Source organism: Canis lupus, chromosome 4, assembly GCF_048164855.1.
Source record: "Canis lupus baileyi chromosome 4, mCanLup2.hap1, whole genome shotgun sequence".
Classification (NCBI taxonomy): Eukaryota; Metazoa; Chordata; class Mammalia; order Carnivora; family Canidae; genus Canis; species Canis lupus.
Window position 1 is genome coordinate 57,781,559 of NC_132841.1, and position 19,872 is coordinate 57,801,430.

At 41.2% G+C, this 19,872-nt stretch overlaps 1 long non-coding RNA gene across 1 annotated transcript in view; it reads right to left on the reverse strand.

Annotated features, from left to right (window-relative positions):
* Positions 1-19,872, reverse strand: part of LOC140632436 (uncharacterized) — an 82,066-nt gene that overhangs the window by 34,784 nt on the left and 27,410 nt on the right. The window lies entirely within an intron of this gene.

Here is a 19,872-nt window from a genome sequence, read left to right on the forward strand (position 1 = left end):
CCAGTGATTCCAAAAGTGTGGACCAAAGGTCACCTGCTACAGAACAAAAGGATGTCCTTGTTTAAGTGAATAAGCAAAATAGGGTATGTGCATACAATAAAATATATGCACAAAAAGAAATGTAGGACTGAGTTATGCTACAACATGGATGAACCTCAAAATACTATACCAGGTGAAATGGTCCAGATGCGAAAAGAAAAAAACTAGATGATTCCATCTATATGATCACAAAGACATACAGCAGATTAGTGATCACCAAGAGCTGGGGAGGAGTAGGGGACAAGAAGTGACTGCTTACTGGACACAAGTGTTTCCTTTGAGGGTGATGAGAATGTCTTGGAACTCAACAGACGAGATGGCTGCACAACATTGTGAATGTACTAAATACCTCTGGATTGTTCACTTCAGGATGGTTAATTTTATGTCATGCGAAGTCAACCTCAATTTAAAAAAAAAAAAGGAGAGCAAAAACCTACTAAGTCAAAATATTTGGGCTCAGAAATGTCCTTTTGTGTAAGATCCCAGGTGATCCTGGTGTACACTAAAGTTTGAAATTACCTTTTAAAAACTCCCAGGACAGCTAAATAAGACAATCCAAAAGAACACAGAAGTTAAAGTTTTGTTTTTTGTTTTTTTCCAAAGCTCCATTGTAAAAAAACAAATCCTTAAGCAAAAGCATGATTATAACTAGCACAAAAAGCCCTAATGCAAGACAGCAGCATTGATCTACCTGATGCCATTATTTCCAATTAACAAGGAATCCAGAGGACTTTCCTGGACCATGTGCATACGTCCAACCTAGTCACTGGGAAGGCGGAAATGAGGACAGAATGCAGGAGGCAGGAAAGGAGCAGTGACATACGTGAAGAAGGATGAATGTTAGGCCAGAGGAGGAGGGAGACTGGCTAATCGATAGGAACAGGCAAAGTAATGGCACAGCTCCTGCACAGCCCCAAGTTCAAGTAAACGGGAATCAATGGGCTAAAAACTGTGGATTCAATAAAGCCATTAAGTCACGGCGATTCCTTTTGAGGCAAATTAATTCCTCTGTGGCTATATGTCCCCTGCGGCTCCCAAAACTCAATATTCTCCTGGCAAGGAATTTGGTTAGCATGGCTCTCTATACAGGCTTCGGGACTTCCTCTCCCCCATTTTATCCCTGTGGGAGGGGGACGTCAGCGCTTTGGCTGTCTTCCATCAACACATCGTTCTTGCTTCAAGCCCTAAGTGAATTGCTCATGTTACAAGGGGAAAAACCTGATTGCATCTGCTAAAATTTCACAAGAGGGCAGGTCCTCAATGGTTAGTGCTGTTGGTGAGAAGCCTCCCAGAGAAACATACCAAGTCACTGTGTGTTCCCTTCCTCATGAACACAGTAGCAAGACTAACCCTGAGATGGGTTCTACACTAAGAATATCATATGCGTTTGTCTTATTTAATTCCTGCAACAGCCCTACAAGGTAGGCACTATTGTGTCTATTTCTTGGATGAGGAAACTGAGTCTTAAATGGTTGAGTAACTGTGGCTATGTCCCGGACTCCAAAGCCTGTCTCATGACCACTGCCCTGTACCATCTCCACATATTGAAATCCTCCAAGACCCCAGGAAATGATGGAATCCCACTCCACCCACCACCTGTCAGGAGTCGGAGGGGATAAGTGAGAGCATGAAACACACACACACAAGAGTGGACTTTCTCCCAACTACACAGTCTTTGTTCTGAGGGACACTGACCAATAGACTTCCATAGTTCCCTACACTCTTATTGGCCAAAACTTTCATTAGCACATAGCCAGGTAAGGAGGAAGAAAAGAATATTTCAGGTGAGTGAGTGCTAAAGACCAACAACCTAGACTTGCTATAAGGATACACATTCAATACATTCAGATAAATTAGAGCAATTGCTTTGGATTTGAACAAACTGAATCCTAACTCCTGGTTCCTCCTTTAAGTTTTATGACCTCTGGCAGTTTTGACCTTGCTAAGAGTCTACATTCTCATTTGTAAATTGGAGATATTTATCTCACATGGTAGCTAGAAATGAGTGAATTGGGTATTCCACATAAGAGCACTTAGCACATGCCTGGCACAGAATGAATTTTTAAATGCTAGCTGCCATTACTCTGCCCAAGTCTAGACCACTGCCATGACAATCAACTGCACACATGTTGCCTTCAGCCTGTCTGGCAAAGGTTAGAGCCTATGTTCATATAGACCTGTGCCCACATGAACCTGGGCGTTCCTCACACTAACCAGTGTGTGGCCTAGTTATATGACCTCTCTGAACTTTAGTTTACCTAGCAGCTGAGCAGAGATAATAGTATCATCTACCTCCTAGGGTTTATAGCCTGCAATATTAAAAGGAGAAGAGCTTTAGTAACAGCCTGGCTCCTGGTTTTATGAATTAGATCAGCCATTGTAATACTCTCTTTACCTAGAGTTTTAGACTCTACTTTTTTTTTTCTGTCCCAATACTGCAAACCATGTTGATCAGGAATTAATGCAGTATTTTAAAACTCTATGGGGCACACAGCCAAAGGATCTGGGTAAGAAGCCAAGGCTTGCAGTTCATGGCACTTGGAGTCACTGGCCACTAGAGGCCGTTGGTAAGCCACAAAAAGCTGGAAGGATGCCTACCTGTCAGGTTCTAAACACTGTATTTCTTATTTAAAGGGCTTTCTGAATTATCAGAAATCTAGCTCAGAGACCCTTGCAAGGAGGGATGCCTTTATTTTCTATAAGGGTGTTAGCCCCATTTCCTCCTGAGGTTGAAAGGAAAAGAAGATGGGCCATAGCCTGCTCCTACTTAGTGAACCCCAAGGCTGGTCAGGAAAAAAAACCTGCGTGGTAGCATTTGTGAAATCCAGGGAGAACTTTAACCTGCAAGAATATCCCTCCCTGATGCTCATTGATTGGAATCCCTTTAGGTCATATATACTATGAACTTCTAAAGCCCACTGATAAATGTGGATATCCAGGGAGGGGACTGCATGGCAGGCCACTATTAGATGCTGTTATATAGAAAAGGAAATCGGAGTACAAGAGGAGGCATGCAAACCTGGAGTTCCAAGATGTGGGTCTGAATTTTAGGTTAGCCAACTATTAGCTGTGAAGCCTTGGGCAAGTTAACTTAACCTCTCTGAGCTTCAGATTCCTTTAAATCCCCTATTTTGTGGGCTGTTGGGTGAGTTTAGTGAAATGAGATGACATGTACAAAATTTTGCACATATAGACAGACTAAATGATTTTTATTAGTTATCATTCCTTTCTCAGGTCAAAGTAAGAGCTGAAATCAAGGCCTGGAGAATAAACATGCTCATGGGGAGTTGGGACTTTAGGAAGACAAGTAAAGTTTAAAAAGCAGGAGATACTAAAGTAGATGTCTCTAGCTCATCAATGTCCAGACAAAGCAAGTCAAGAAAACTTGACATGCCTGTGCACATATTCAGAGTTCTTTTCCTGTTGTGGTTTTTTAGGGTGTGTAATGGTGTGTGTGCGTGTATGTGTGTGTGATGTTAATGGTGTTAAAACTGCAGCTCAGATTTATATCCCAGATACCAGATGTAAAGTCCCCTGAAGGCAGGACAACAGAGGCAAAATAAGACTAGAAAAAACAACAGGAAACAGGAGGAAGACTATGAGTCTGCCCAATTCTGGACCTCACGCTGTCAGAGACACAAAACAAATCAGAGCACATCCAAAGGGGAGGGAGTGGCTTGAGAAGAATATACAAACAGTCTCAGAAGGCAAAGTGAAACAACCAGTAATGATTCACTAGAAAGAGAAACCAAAGGGAATTTGATCCCTTTCTCTGGATCTACTTTTCCAAGGAGGTAGACAGGATCACTGAGTATTGGAGAGTCTGTGAAAATTGTATTCAATATCATACCTTCCGTGTGTGCGTGTGTGTGTGTGTGTGTGTGTGTGCGTTATGCATCTTTCAAGGGAAAAGGATCCACAGCTCTCATTGAACATCAAAAAACTTAATCCTTGACATAAATAATAACAGCTAATATTTATCAAGCAATTACTAGGTAGTAAGCACTGAGCCAAGCCCTTCATGTAAATCACTGGATCCTCACAAGAACCCTCCAGGGAGGGGCAGGATCGCTGACTATGAATGCAGGCTCTGGAGCCAGCCTGCCTTACCTGATATCCCAGTTCTGTCACCAACTAGCTACAGGACTTCTGGCAACCCGCTTTCTTGGTTCCCTAGTCTGTGAAAGGGGGATAACAATAAAAGCCTCCAAAGGTTATTGTGAGGATTAAGTTAGTACACATACAGCTCTTCAAACAGCAGATGACAGATAATATACTTTATAACTGTTAGCTATTCAGTGGCATGCTGGTAAGTGTCTTTAAACCAACTCCTGAAGGAGCAAAATAAGCTCTGATTATAGTATTTGACACTTTCTGTGGTATAAATGGTATATTGGCCAATGTCAAGCTATCAAAGTAAAGCCAACCAACTCGTGAAATTCCTAAAAAAAAAAAAAAAAAAAAAAAAAAAAAAAAAAAAAAAAAAACTAAACTAAAAACTTAACAATCAGTTTTCATGAGATGATATCAGCCAGCTCCAGCACAGACTTACATTAAAGCCCTCGTCACTGGGTACTAACTAGAGATAGCCCACAGATGTCTTCCCAATCCCCTGATGGAGTGGAGCTCATGTAGAATTGAGAGCCAAGTTCACATTCTGTTAAAAGAAACAGGTTTGAGAAGAGTTTAAGAAAGGCTGGTAAGAGAATGGAATCTGTTTGGGACAAGAGTTGTCTGCAGGTGGTAAACATGGATCTCCCTTGAAGTAAGTGGAAATCAGCACCAATCACATATGGAGTGCTCATGACATACCAGGTGCTTTACCTCCATGCTTTCATGCAGTCCTCACGACAGCCCTTTGAGGTAGATGGTCTTAGGTGGTACTTGCCCCAGGTCCACAGAAGAGGGAAAAGGGGCTCCAAGACATAAAAATCTGTCTAGGAATGTAGGGCAGAAGGGACAGAACCTGAGAGCAGAGCCTAGGCCTGTGTGACTTCTTACCATTTCTCTGTGCTGGTGCTCACACAACAGAGAAACACCGAGGGAAGGCACTTGGATCACTGTAAGCATGGAAAGAGACATCCTTGGGTAAATTCTAAAGCTGGATCCTTGACTTCCACATTTTTCCACAGCCTGCTCCAGAAAGCCCCTTCATGGGTGAATCCTTCAAGCTGCTCCATAAACACAAGTCTCCCCCAGCCACCCAAATCTCCAGGACCTTTCTGCTGCTGCCACTGTGGGGTTGCTTCCCCATGGTGGTTCTCTGGGACTATCAATATCTTCTGCCCTTATCCACTAGAGTCCTTCCCACAGATAAGTTCAAGCACCCAACCTGAGGCCATTTAGGGAAACTACACACATGAAGTCATATAGTCATGTGATCTAGGAAGCCATGCAAAAAATACTAAGTCTTTCATCATCCCTGATGGACATTCTCCTTTTATTACTCTAGAGAGACCATAAGGATGTAATTAGAATGACAGTTCCAGGAATTAGATTGTTCAGTTCCAATTATGGCTCTCTCATTTGTTAATGATGTGACTTTGGGTGATCTACAAAATCTCCATGTGCTTCAGTTTCCTCATCTGTAAAATGGAGATGATAAGGGTACCTACTATCATGAGGATTCAATAAAGTAATATTGAAAAAGGCCTTAAAGAGAGATTAAAGCAATATTGTAAAAATATAACACACTCAGGACACCTGGCTGGCTCAGTCAGTTAAGCATCTGACTCCTGATTTTGGCTCAGGTCATGATCTCAGGGTCATGAGATCAAGCTCTGTGTCAGGCTCACACACTGGGTATACATCCTGCTTAAGATTCTCAATCTCCCTCTCCCTCAGCCCCTCCCCCCATATATGTATAAAACACACTCAATGCTAACTGTTACAGCCTGACCATCTTCCAAGTGTAACTTCTAAAAACTCACTGGGCCCCATCCTCCCATTCTGGAATTCTGGTCTTAGTACTCCTCGACCCTACTTCCAGTGAAATGTACATTGCAAGCTTTACATATATTTTTTAGGGGACTACCTTGACCTGTGAATCCCATCCTTGGCCATGCCCATCAGCTTACAATTCTTCGCTTTTCATTTCAGTTTGTCTATCCATGATTTAGCTCCCAGAGCCTTGCCTTTTCCTGCTTCATTTTTATCTCCCCCCTATTTTCCCTGATTCTTTCTACATTCAAGGATTTATCAACATCCTCTTCTTGCCTGCCCTTAATCCCTCTTTAACTAACATAGCTCTTTATCCAATAGCAACCCTCATAACCACTAAGAATCAAAACAATTGGGAATATCCACTTAAGGGTACATTGGCAGTGCTAAAGGGAATTGTAATATTGTACAGAGAAGATCCTGAATGATCTTCCCTTCTAACAACCACAATTTCTTTACCTCTAATTTACATGCCACCATTCCACTTTCACCATTTCTAAAGCCATCTCTCAGTTTATAATGATACATCAAGGGCAAGCTTGAAACTATAGCATACCTCTACCATAAAGATAAGTCTATAATGTATATCTTTCAAAGGCAACATTTCATTGGGATCTGGGCTGAAATTTAGCAAGTTCCCAGTAATAAAATACTGTTCATAATAGCATGCAGTAGCATGTTTAATCAGTAGAAAGATCATGGCCTTTTTCATGCCATGAAGACATATATATTATAGATATGTGACCTTAGGCAAGTCCTTTGAGGCTTGCCTTAGTCATGTGTAAAGCAGAGCTAAGAATAAGAGTAAGTGTGGTGGTGAGCACCGAAAGAAGAAAGCCTATGTTTATCACCAGCAGTCATTCATCAATTGAACATATGTTTACTGAGAACTTGCTGAGAGTTAGCCTCATGGTGTGGCTGAGAATGCATCTAAGGGAAAGATATAGTGTCTGCCGTCAAATTGTTCACAGTGCTTTTGTGAAAACATATCTTGGCAACTCTGTGTTAGAAGAATACACAGGATGCTCTAGAAACCCAGAGAAGAGACACTTAGAAAAAGGCTTTGAACACAGCAGGTACTTAGCAAATGGGACTTCTCTTCCTTAGTTGACAGATAGACCCTCTAGTAACCAAATCAAAATATTTTTTACAGATAATGCCCTAGAGGGTAAATTCTAAGTAATACTTGTCTTCTCAGACACTAGCAGGTGTCATGTCCCACCATCCACCCAAAATACAGGGGGAGAAATCCCCCAAAGCTTCATTAGGCAGAGGACAGAGAGCCATACCAACCAAATGAGTTGAGCCCAACTGTTCATTCCATTCATTAGAGCACTCACTGTTCTTATCTTGTGGCCAGGAGAGCAATAATAAAGAAAGCAGCCAAGAAAATTAATCAGGACCCAGAGAATTTTAATAAAATGTTATTAGAAGTCAGCATAAACTGTGAGGAAAAGAGGAGGTGCAGTCTCTGGGGCATCTATTCCTGTTTTAATTGGATGACTCAGGTCTAGTTGGTCTAAAAAAATGCCCCACTGACTCCTAGGTCTTGCTTGTCGGGCTCATTTCCCTACAGCAGAATCACATTTCTTAGCTGTTCTCCTTCAGTCCCCATCTTGCCCAACACCTGCCCCATCCCACTTTTATTAGTGACCCCCTACCCTCTATTGCAGAGGGCCCTACTTATAGCACATCCATGACACTTTCTGTGGCAGACAAGTGTCCATGTCAGAAATCAGAGAACCAGGCATATGGTCTCAGCTTTTGCCTTTAACCCTACTGTGGAACTTTGATAAAAATCTCCATTCCCCACTAGGTCTCATCTGTAAAATGGGGACATTGGACTTTTCATTATCTCTGCTGGTCTTTGATTCTAAAAAGTACACACATACCTCATGATTTGCAACAAAGGAATTTGAATAACAGCTGTATCCTCACCTGGCATTAAAGGAGAACATGATCTTGTTTTATTCTTTTCTGCTCCCAGGGAAACCTCCAACCTGAATAAAGGAGTTGGCTTCTCTGCCAGCTGTCTGATATGAACCAGCTCTCCCATAGGACCTTCCTGCTCATCCCTCCACAGGGCACAGTGTTATCAACACATTGGTCTTCCCTCACCTGTGCTGCTGGGCCAGTTCCTTACATTCCTGTAGTGTTTTGCTTTCTAAAATGCTGCCTCATCTATTGGGGATTAAGGAGTGCACTTGTTGTGATGAGCACAGGGTGATGTAAGGAAGTGTTAATTTACTATATTGTACATCTGAAACTAATATCCCTTATGTTAATTAACTGGGATTAAAATAAAAACTTCAAAAAATACAAAATAAAAGGCTGCCTTGCCTATTAACTTTCTCAAAGTTTCTGGGAGGTAGGTAGAATGGACATGATTATTCCCAGTTTGCCTATAAGGAAAGTGAGGCTGAGAAAATCGAATTGCTGATGTTATATAATCAATTAAATGGTAGGCTAGGTTCATGCTTAAATCTCCCATCCATTGCTCTTTCTACTCTATTACCATACTCGATTCAGATAACTCCAGGGATATCCCAAAACTAATATTCTAATAGTCCAGGATAGGGAGAGTGTGATACTAATTTAAAAATTACTAATGAATACTCACTTAAAAATAAATTGTGTAATGGATAAAAGTATATGAAGGCCAAAGGCTAGAGAAAGAAAGGGAAACAATAACTTTTCTTTGGTTTCACCAAAGAAAATGACACCAACTATAATGGAAGTGGATCAGCTTCTTGGCAATAGGAAAAAATACTGCAAACACAGCTTTGAGATTAAATGCTTTAGAAAGAGCAACGTAAGGATTTTTTCCTCCTCCTTTAGTTTATTTGCTCTTTTATTAATATTCTATATTTCATAGTTACAAAAAAAATCTTCTACAGCATAGTGAAAATAAATTGGTAATGTCAGCACTTTCTCTTCACAGCTGGGTCCCAGGTTGGTAATGTTTTTCTCCCATAAAACCATAATCCCATAAAATTTAAGGTTATTAAGTTGCAGGTGAATAATTCATGAGGGCAATTATGAAACATTTATGATGGAATATTATGAGCTTCCAAATAAAAGAAAACATTTGGGGTTGCCAAATTGACAAACTTTGGTAGCTGTGTTTAGATCTCCCATGAGGGACCTATGTGGACATTCTCTGCTGCCTTGGACATTGAAAATGGGTTAATGTCCCTCCAAGACATGTCTAGAACATATCCTAGCAACTCAGCCAGCTGGTGTCACAATCCACTGTAAGAGGCATTAAGTATAGCCTGAGGCCAACAGTAACAGTGAGGAGAACAAAACCCTTTGAGGTGTTATACTCCGTGCCAGGCTCTGTGGAAATCACTTCCCATGTATTAAGTCTTCCATCTTCACAATCCTCCAAAATCAATATTATTCTTATCAGCCCCATTATTTAGACCAGAAAACTGAGGCACAGAAAGTTTAATAACTTGCCATAAATCTCATATCCAGCAAGAGGGAGGGCCAGGATTCCAACCCAGGATGTCGAGCCCTTGTGTCTCCACTCCCCACAACTATGACGAACTGCCAGGCCAGACAGTGCCTGGAGAATGATGAATTCTGGCATCATTCAGGGGTCATTTACACATAGTATGTCCTGTTCTTCAAAGCACTTTCCTATGCATTATTCCCCTCTCACAAGGCTTCTCTGTAACAGCATCACTGGATGCTGTTGGATTGGTGCTATTGTCTCCATTTTACACAGGAATAACTGAGGTCCAGAAAGTTTAAATGACCTGGTCAAGGTGACATAGCAAGTTAGTACAAGCACCACAATTGGAACTTCAAGGTTTAACCACAGTGAAGAGCACCATAAAATAACAGAATTAGAAACAAATCTCCTTGCTAAACCTCCCATCTAACACAGCACTTCTGAAGACTGACTAATCAGGCTCTCCTTAAACCCCCCAGTGATAAGGAGCTCCTAGCCCAACTCAAAAACCCCTTCCACCATTGTAAAATTCAAATGATTTTCCCTATCCTGGGGCAGTATCTGCCTACTCACAATGGACTACTGTTTTATCTTAAATCTCCCTTCTCTGCTTAGCAGCTGCATGACCCCTCCTCCTCAAGGGTTTTTCCCCTCTGCTCTCAGCTTGTCATCTCCGCCCCCAGGGATCTTCAATTATTCCTTATACAACGTGTGTGTGTGTGTGTGTGTGTGTGTGTGTGTGTGTGTGTGTGTTTAAGACTTTATTTATTCAGACAGAGAGAGAGAGAGGCAGAGACACAGGCAGAGGGAGAAGCAGGCTCCATGCAGGGACCCTGACATGGGACACTGTCCCAGGTCTCCAGGATCAGGCTCAGTGTTGAAGGTAGCGTTAAACCACTGAGCCACTGGGCTGCCCCATAACATGTGTTTTTAACCAACATCCTTTCTTATCTCTTCCTAGATGTGCCCTACTATATTAATACTCCCCCGTCCACACAAAACTGAAGCCCATCTCCAGAGACACCTGTTTGGAGTTAGGCATCTCCTCCCTCCTACAAGGAGCTGTAACCACCCCTCCCTCTCCTGACACAGGTAAATCTAGCCAATTCCCCATTTATAATGCATTTTTATAAGTGTGCAACCCCACCCCAAAACTTTTTCATTTGATTGGCTATCAAACTAGGTTGCCTTTATCACATCTCTCCCTCTGCACACATCCTCTTCATCTCTTGCAAGATATGGTAACTTCAAAACATCTTCTGGTGGGATCCCTGGGTGGTGCAGCGGTTTAGCGCCTGCCTTTGGCCCAGGGCGCGATCCTGGAGACCCGGGATCGAATCCCACGTCAGGCTCCCGGGATGGAGCCTGCTTCTCCCTCTGCCTGTGTCTCTGCTTCTCTCTCTCTCTCTCTGTCTATCATAAATAAATTAAAAAAAAAAAAAAACATCTTCTGGTACAGGCAGAAATAGCACTTTCATCTGTTGAAAGTACCATTTCATTTGTTGCCATTTGCTCGGCTGTTCTCAGCAGTGAACATGGGCTGAACTTCTGAGGATGCCCAAAGTAGTCCAAGGAAATAGAGGAAAAGATGCCTACTAGGGAATAGGATGAACCAGCCTCTCCATCACAAGTTGACTGTTCTATTAGATCTCATCATGGCATAGCTGTGTTTCAAGGACTAGTCATTGCCTTCCTACTAGAGAGATGGGCCCTCTACTCTTTAGGACTGAGAATGATCATAAAGACATCTTTTCTAGACTCCCTGTCTTATAGGAATCTGAGGCACAGAGAAGGGAAAGGACCTATCCAGTCAGTGCTAAATGTGGGACTCTAGCCCAGGCCCCAGGATTCCAAGCCCCTCTCTACTACATTTGAACCTCAGAAATCAACTGGTCCAACACCTCATTTATTTTTTTAAAGATTACATTTATTTATTCATGAGAGAGACACACACACACAGAGAGAGAGAGATGCAGAGACACAGGCAGAGGGAGAGGCAGAGGCAGGATCCATGCAGGGAGCCCAACATGGGACTCAATCCCAGGACTCCAGGATCACAACCTAAGCCAAAGGCAGACGCTCAACTGCTGAGCCACCCAGGCATCCCCAGCACCTCATTTATAGTTGAGGAAACTGAGGCACACAGAGAGAAGGTCATCCAGCCTTGGTCCAAAGATGCTTGGACCAAAGATGCTTGGTCCAAAGATGAAGGTTCATTACCCTTGCTTTTAACTGAAGAAAAAAGGAAATGTTATCTATAGCATTTCTGTGCTGAGGCCATCCGACCCCTATCACAGATGATAATACCCATATCATTTGACTTCTTTCAGCACCAAAGGCATTTTGCAGTGAGAGCTGGGCCTCATCTTGACTATTACTTCACTGCTATGTGTTCCCCAATAAAAACAGACATGCTTGATTCTCTAAGTCACCCTGAGATCCTCATGAAATGAGGACACCAGGGAGGACACTCAACTCAACATGGAAATGACAGGAATTCGAATCCAAAGGCACCCTAAGTCAGCACATTCTGCTGCCCATCAAGGATACTAGTCTAAAAAAATACCCAAGTAAAAGCCCACAATGAAAGCCCAAAGGTGAGCTAAATGAAACTATTCTATCACAAAAGCTGACTTAACATCACCTGACTATCAATATTCTGCAAATAATACTCAGTTGCCAAAGTCCTCCAAGCAAAATTCTATTATGCACTCTCTTCAGACAGCACACTGTTACCAGCCTTCTGTCATGATACTCATTTTTCAGCCTGTTTTCTGCCTGGATGTGCAGGTGATCTGTATCTCCAGATTGAACTGTACCCCCTTTGCTTACAGTTAGCTACAGGATGCTGTTGAATAAAGAAGGATGAACAGGTGTCAGTGTGGAAGAATCAACACAAGAGAGGCTTAGGGTGGTAATCTGCCCAGCACTTGTCTTAAACTATATTTATCTTACCTAGTTTGTGCATGACTAATATCTTTTAAAAAGCAAAGTTTTTAAAAAGATGCTTTCTTTCACATTTTTGAAGTTGAGGAAATATATTAGCAGCTGTTCACATCAAAAAACTATTCTAATTTCAGGTAACTTGAATGGGGGAATATGGAGTTTTAGGGAGGCCTACCTCCAACTCCCTCATGGCCACTGTCAGGTAACAACCACTAAGGCAAGAAAAAAGACCCCAAAAATGAAGCCAGGTGGCCAGCCAGTCCCGGAATTTCCCATCAAGCTTCATACTTTGTACTTCTCAGCCAGCCTCCTGCACCATGTGGAGGCATTGCAATTCTCCACATGCAGACAACAGGAGGTGGCAGTGGGTTTCAAGCAGGTGAGCTTGTCTCAGAGAGCTCTGGCAGTAAAGTTTGGGTTAGGGAAAACCACCTATAGCCTGAAGCATCTCTGAAGAAGGATTTAGAGGACTCTGTTTTGGGAATAGCAGGTCTTAATTAAAATCCAAGTTGCTGTATTTGGAACCCTAGAGATAACCTGGGGCCTTCAGGTTCCCTGAATGGTGAGCCATTATCACCTCAAGAATCCAGCTCATCTGAACAGTTCTGAGCACAGGGTACTGCAAGCACACCTTCTTTAGCACAGAAGTTACAGCACACACACCCTCATTTGCTTCTGATTTTCAATTACATTGGTATAATGTACTTAAAATCTGGCTTTTATTTGGAAAGATAAACACAGCAGTTTGGTAATTTCATTGCTATGTCAATTTGCAAAGAAAATTCTATTTAAACTCAGTGACTGGCCCACTGCCACCATCCCAGCCAGCAGCAAGCTGTCTAAAGGGACAAGAGAAGTGCCAGCTGAGTCTCTTGGGTGGATGATGCAGCTGGCAGGAAACCACTCCTTGTCCCCACAACTGTGCCTTGAGATGCTCCAGAGGTTTTCTCAGGGTCTAAAGCCCAGACTTAGAAACAAAGATCGATTTTTTTTCTTATCCTTTCTAGCTGGCTTGCATATAGCAAATATTCATTAAATGTCTATGATGCACCCATCACTATGCCAAGTGTTTTTTACATGGTAACTCATTTGATCTTCATGGCCATCCCCTGAAAAGTCTATTATTATCCTTGATCTAATGGCTGAGCAACGGAACTCATGACATGAACAAATTCTCACATTTTGTAGTCCTAATGCAATCCCAACACTGTCTCCTCACAGCTGACATGTTTAACCACTATTGGAAGCTGACTTTGCTCCATTCACCTGGCCAACCATTACCCTACCTGGAACATAGTAGATATTCATTAAATATTTGTTAAAGAAATGACCTTGATTCACAGCTCAAACTCAAGCTTGTTCCAACCACAGGGTCTTTGCAAAGGCTGTGCCTTTTGCCTGAGCCATGTCCCTGCGCCTCTTCACCTAAGTATTGATTCAGCCATCACTTGTTAGGAGGTGCCTTCCTGACCCTCCAGTCTGTGTCAGGTTTCTTTACTAAACACTTTTAGAGAGCCACATCTCTATTTCACAGTCTGTGCCTCCATCTGCTACCATTCAGACATTCATACCTGTATCCCCCACCAGACTGTATGTTCCAGGATCAAAGGGGGTGTGTCTCTTGCAGGAAAACAATGAATCCCCGACATCCAGAGCAGTACCTATCTTATGTCAATAAACATTTGTCAGTGAATGTCTAGACCACACTCTATTTACAGTCACAGACCTTTTATCCTGGCCACGAATTGGAAACTCATATGGTTCAAAGCTCACACATAAATATGTTGGTATCGTTGAGTGAAAGTTCAAAAATCATGAAATAATTCAAGGTGTAGGTCCTACTGATAGTGAATGATTTTTCTAAGTGAAAGACAGTACATTATTATTAGGTTAAAAAATCTAGAACTTCAATACATATATGGATGAAACTCAGGAGATGTTTCCACTGGTTTGGCATACATACTCCTCATCCTTTGAATTTTGTTCCCACTCTTCTTACATAATGTCAAAAGGACTTTTGGAAAATAAAGACATGATTGCTTTACAACCTGTCTAAAGGATATTCCATTATATAGAATTTTAAGGGATAGTAAAAATTATTTTGTTCACCAAAGTTCTGTTGTGGAAGACAAATACAGGTTTGCCCTGCTATCTGAATGTAGAATGTTCCTATGAAACCTTCTGAAAGCCAAAATGATGTAAAGCCAAGAATCAATTGCCGTTTTGTAAAAGTGAGAATCCTCTTTGGATTTCTTACAGTTAGTGAAATGGGTACTAATATAGATCTTTTATAAAAGCAAAGTGGCATAAAGCAAATTTTCAGAGAGTAGGGAAAACCTGTATTAGGTATCATTATGCCATTTACTGGGATTGGAAATAGATGCACCATACAGAAATTTTCACTGCAACCTAATCTTCTGAAATAAGATTTAATATGTAAATTATTTGGGGAGAAGATAAGCTAGGGGAAATGATTATATGAGGTTTCTACCTGCATTTCTGAATTAATTACTTAATTCATCAAGTATTTACTGGATGTCTGCTCTGTGTCTACCACAAGGCTACATTATTGAAACACAGTCCCTTTCTCAGCAAAGTTATGTGCAATTTGGTTATGTGCACTCTCTGTATAAGGCAAGGAAGTGAACCCCCAAAGATGTTTGGTTGCTTGCTCAAAAGTCACATGTGTATGGCTAATGCCAGAACTAGAAGCCTGTTTTCCCAGCAAACAGCAAACCTCTTCCAGCTGATAGACGTGACTCAGCACTACTTAGGGTGGATATGAGGATGGGCCTGTTGCTGGGGCTGAGCTTTAGACCACAGCTTGAACCAGCGATTAATCTGGCTGGAGCCATAGATTCCCCTTGTGAGAACAGGAATAGTCTCTGGCTTAATCTCTGGTTTATAAGGAAATCAAACCCTTTGGTGTTATTTTACTTTTTATAGGATAAAATAAAACATGGGGAAACAGGGTTGCCATTGGTTCAACAAAGCAATCTGATATGGTAGAAGCAGCAATCTGAGTTCCTATCCTGTCTGGGCCACTGACTCTCTTGGGTTCCTACTTCCCCTCTGAGATAGTACCTATGTGGAAAGCCACAGAGTCCCCAGCTGTCAAACCAATGGGCTGGACTGTGCATAGGGATTCTCAACCTTGGTTGTATGTTGGAATTCTGGAGGAGCTTTAAGTAAATAAAAAAAAAGAAGAAAAGAAAAGGAAAAAGCACTGATAGTCTGACCCCAATTGCAGAGATTGTGGTAACATTTGTGAGGACTAAGCCCTCTAGCACTGGTAATTTTAAAATTTCCCTGAATAATTCTCATGTATAGCAACCATGTTTGAAAACCACTGGGCTAGGAGATTTCTAGGGCTACTTTCAGCCCCAGTATACCATAATCTTACAATGTAAGATAGCAATTCTCAAACTTTAATGTGCATAAGAATCACCTGGGAAGATAGACTTAAAGAATACATTTCCAGGGTCCATGTGTAGAGATTCCAATTATATAGGTTTAAGATGGGACCCAGGAATCTGCATTTAAAACACCGCAGGCCCCAGGATTACACTGTGAGACACGCTCTAATCTAAAGATTAGCTGACAGGCAGGACTCCATCTCTCATCATCATCCTCATAATCATCAAACAGGCTTTCAGACCCCAAGCCCACAACTAGGTGGTAAGGGAAAGCTATCCAACCACCAGAATCAGGCTCATCACTTGGCCCATCATGGACCTGACAGATGGCAGAGGGAGGGCCCCTTGGTTTTCAGGAGAAAATAACGCTGCTGCAGTATGCCACTGCAGAGCCAGAGACAGGCCTAAGATTGATAGTTCACAGTGCTGTTGCAACCTACCATCAACTGAGCATCTTGTGACATCAGCAGCGATGCCAGTGGCTGTTATCAAATCACCCAGGGTGCCTGAGATTGATTTCAAGCTGTAGACATGACACCTACCATCTCTAGTTGCACAGGCAGGAAACGAGCTCCAAACCTGACTGTAATTTAGCATTCATTTGCATTTTTAAATTAGTTAGGCTGTGGACCGTTGCAAAGCAATGACAGAGAATTTTTATAATAATTAGCCTTGTGGGATGGGGGTTGGGGAGGGAGGCAGGGAATGGCTCTGCCTCATGATTTCACTGGGAGGAAAAACACAATCAGCATCACAGGTCACCAGCTATGATTATAATTTCCTGGTCCCCATTAACCTTAAGGACCGTGGCAGCTTCTCCCAAATCTCATTCTGGTTTGTATCTCCTTTTCTGGGGTTAACTTCACACTCTCCCCCTTCCCTCTCCTAAACAGCCCAACTAGCATTTCCTTATGTTGGCTGAATGCCACTAACATTCCCTTTTGCTCACTTTTTTAATGGCTGAATTCAGCTTCACTCTGTACAAATACTTGGTATGTGTCAACAGCATGATGAGTCTGCTAAAAATAACTGGCATTGATGGAGCTCTTCATAGTTTGCAAACAACATTCCCATCCATTATCTCAAATGAGTCTCTTATCCTTCTCTGGGAGGTAACCAGGGTACCAGCAATGGCCCCATATTTTCTATATAAGGAAATTTAGGCTTGGGGAGATCTAGCGACCTGCCCAACATTACACAGCTGGCAAATAGCTTTGCCAAGATTAGAATGGGATCTTCGGACTCCAAAGTCTGTACCAAGTTGCTTCAACCTTAGGATGTATTAGAAGCAGTATAGGGATCATAATAAAGAAGGGTAAAGTTCTGCTGTGAAATAGTAATCATTCAAACACAGCAATGTATTCCCCCACTGAGCACCACGTCTGCAGAGGAGTTTTGAGAAGAAAATTGCTAACTGGAAAAGCAAAGGAGATTTTTAAAACTTGTCATGCAGGGGATGACAGAAACTAGGAATGTTGAATCTGGAGAACACTCAGAAGGCTGATAAAAGCTATCTTCATGCAACTGAAGGAGATTCACAGGGAAAAAGAAGGCACACTTGTTCTGTGTGACCACAAAGGAATTATAAAAAGGCACATTTCAACTTGGTATGAGCAAATTCGTACTGCACAGTGGTGAAGGGCTCTAGAATCAAACTGTCTAGGTTCAAAACCAGCTCTGCTACTTCCAAACTGGGTGATTTGGGTCAAATTTGTTATTTCTAATCTCCAGGCTCCTTGCCTATACAGATGAAATGATGATGACTACCTTACAGGATTGTTGGTACCACCAAATAAACTAATGCAAACAAAGCCATCAACACCTAATAAATACTCAGTAGATACTAGTTATATCATATCTTTGTTTCATAGACCAATAAAAGAGCTTTATGTTCACTTAACCCAGAGAATCTAGTAAGTAGATTTTGGCCTTTCATCTATAGTCAAAGAATTGTTCCGAAATATAGTACAAGAAGAAAAAACAACAAATAGTTCTGTCTGGCCATAAGAGACCCTTTCAAGCAGGAAAACAATTCTTTTCACTCTATGATTTCTGGAGAGCAAATCAGTAAAATAAGTCATGTCGGTCTGAGTGACACATGCCCTTAGCAGGGGAGAAACTGGCTGCACACTAAGACCACTTGTATACAACTCTGTATTAGTCCTGGCTATTGTAATAAAGCAAGGAACAAAAAGGCATAAGAATAGGAAAAATATTTACACCTATACTATAATTTTGTTTTTCTCTTATCTTTTGCTTAAAGTTTTTACTGCAGAGGGTTGTGCATTTTTGTTACATTTATTCCTAGAAATTGAACGGATTCTGATGCTATCATAAATGCTGTACTCTTTTAATATATACATAGTTATTTCCTCGCACAGCATTTATGAAAAGAAATAGTCAACTAATAGAGCACAATAGTGACACTGCAGGTTAGTATGCAAAGAGTTTTCTTAATTAAAAAAAGTAGTTTGGGGGATCCCTGGGTGGCTCAGCGGTTGGGCACCTGCCTTCAGCCCAGGGCATGATCCTGGGGTCCTGGGATGGAGTCCCACATTGGGCTCCCTGCATGGAGCCTGCTTCTCCCTCTGCCTGTGTCTCTGCCTCTCTCTCTCTCTGTCTCTCATGAATAAATAATAAAATCTTTAAAAACAAAAAAGTAGTTCAACTGGATAACTATATAGGTAAAAACAAATCCTTATCCCTAGTCGTACATACCACACACACACACACACACAATCATTTTCAGATATATTTAAGATCTATATGTAGAAAAAAAGAAACAATAAAGCTTATAGAAGGAAATTTACAAAAACATCTTTATAATTTTACAGATGATAAAGAGTTCTTAAATGGGACTCATAAAGTGCTAACCAGGGAGAAAAAAAATAATGAATTGCAATATAGTAAGCTTAGAAATCTCTGTTCATCGGGGCAAAAAGCTTAAATGAAAACACCATCCAAAGAGTAAGAGATGGGGGCACCTGGGTGGCTCAGTCAGTTAAGCATCTGTCTTTGGCTCAAGTCATGATCCCAAGGTCCTGGGATTGAGCCCCACATCAGGCTCCCTGCTCAGCAAGGAGTCTGCTTCTCCCTCTCTCTCTGCCCTTCCATCCACTTGTGCTCTCTCTCTGTCTCAAATAAATAAAATAAATCTTTAAAACAAAACAAAAAACAAAGAGTAAAATATGATATTCACAGATACATATCTGACATAAGACTCATACCCAGAATATATAAAGAACTTCTACAAAAAAAAAAAAAAAACTATGATTTTTTTCCTACTGAAACATATGATTTAATAGGAAAAGAGAAAAAAGATTAAAACAAGCACATCACAAAAGAGGACACATGAGTAGCCAATAAATGTATGAAATGGTGCTCTACCTCCTAGTCATTAAGGAAATACAAATTAAGACAACAATGAGATTGCATCATTACACCTACCAGAATTGCTAAGAAAGAAAGAAAAAAACAGCATTGACAAAAATCCCAAGTGTTGATAAGAATATTCAGTACAACTGGAATTCTCAAACATTCTGATAGGAGTATCTATTAGTATAAGTACATTGGGTAATTATTAGGTAGCTTGTACCCTATGATTCAACAATGGCATACTTAGGTATTAACTCAAACAATGTATACATAAGTTAACCAGAAAACAAGCAAAATGATGTTCATAGCAGCATTATTCATAATAGCTCCAAAGTAGTAACCCAGGGTGCCTATCATCAGAAGAATTAACAAGTTGTGGTATAATATACAAAATGGATTTTAGCAATGAGAATAAACAAACTATAACTTTATGCAATGACATCGTTGAATTTCATGAATATAATTTGAGCAAAAGAAACCAGACAAAAGGAATACTACTTGTGTATGTATACTAAACTCCGAAAGAGTTAAAGTGATTTATAATGTTAGAAATCAGGATAAAAGAGAGCATGAAAAGGGCCTCTGGGGCCTCTAGACTATTGGTAATTAATGTTCTAGTCACAGAACATAGGCGTCTAGTTATAGAACACGGGTGTCAGTTATGAGGATATGTTGATATTTTAAAAATTCATCAGG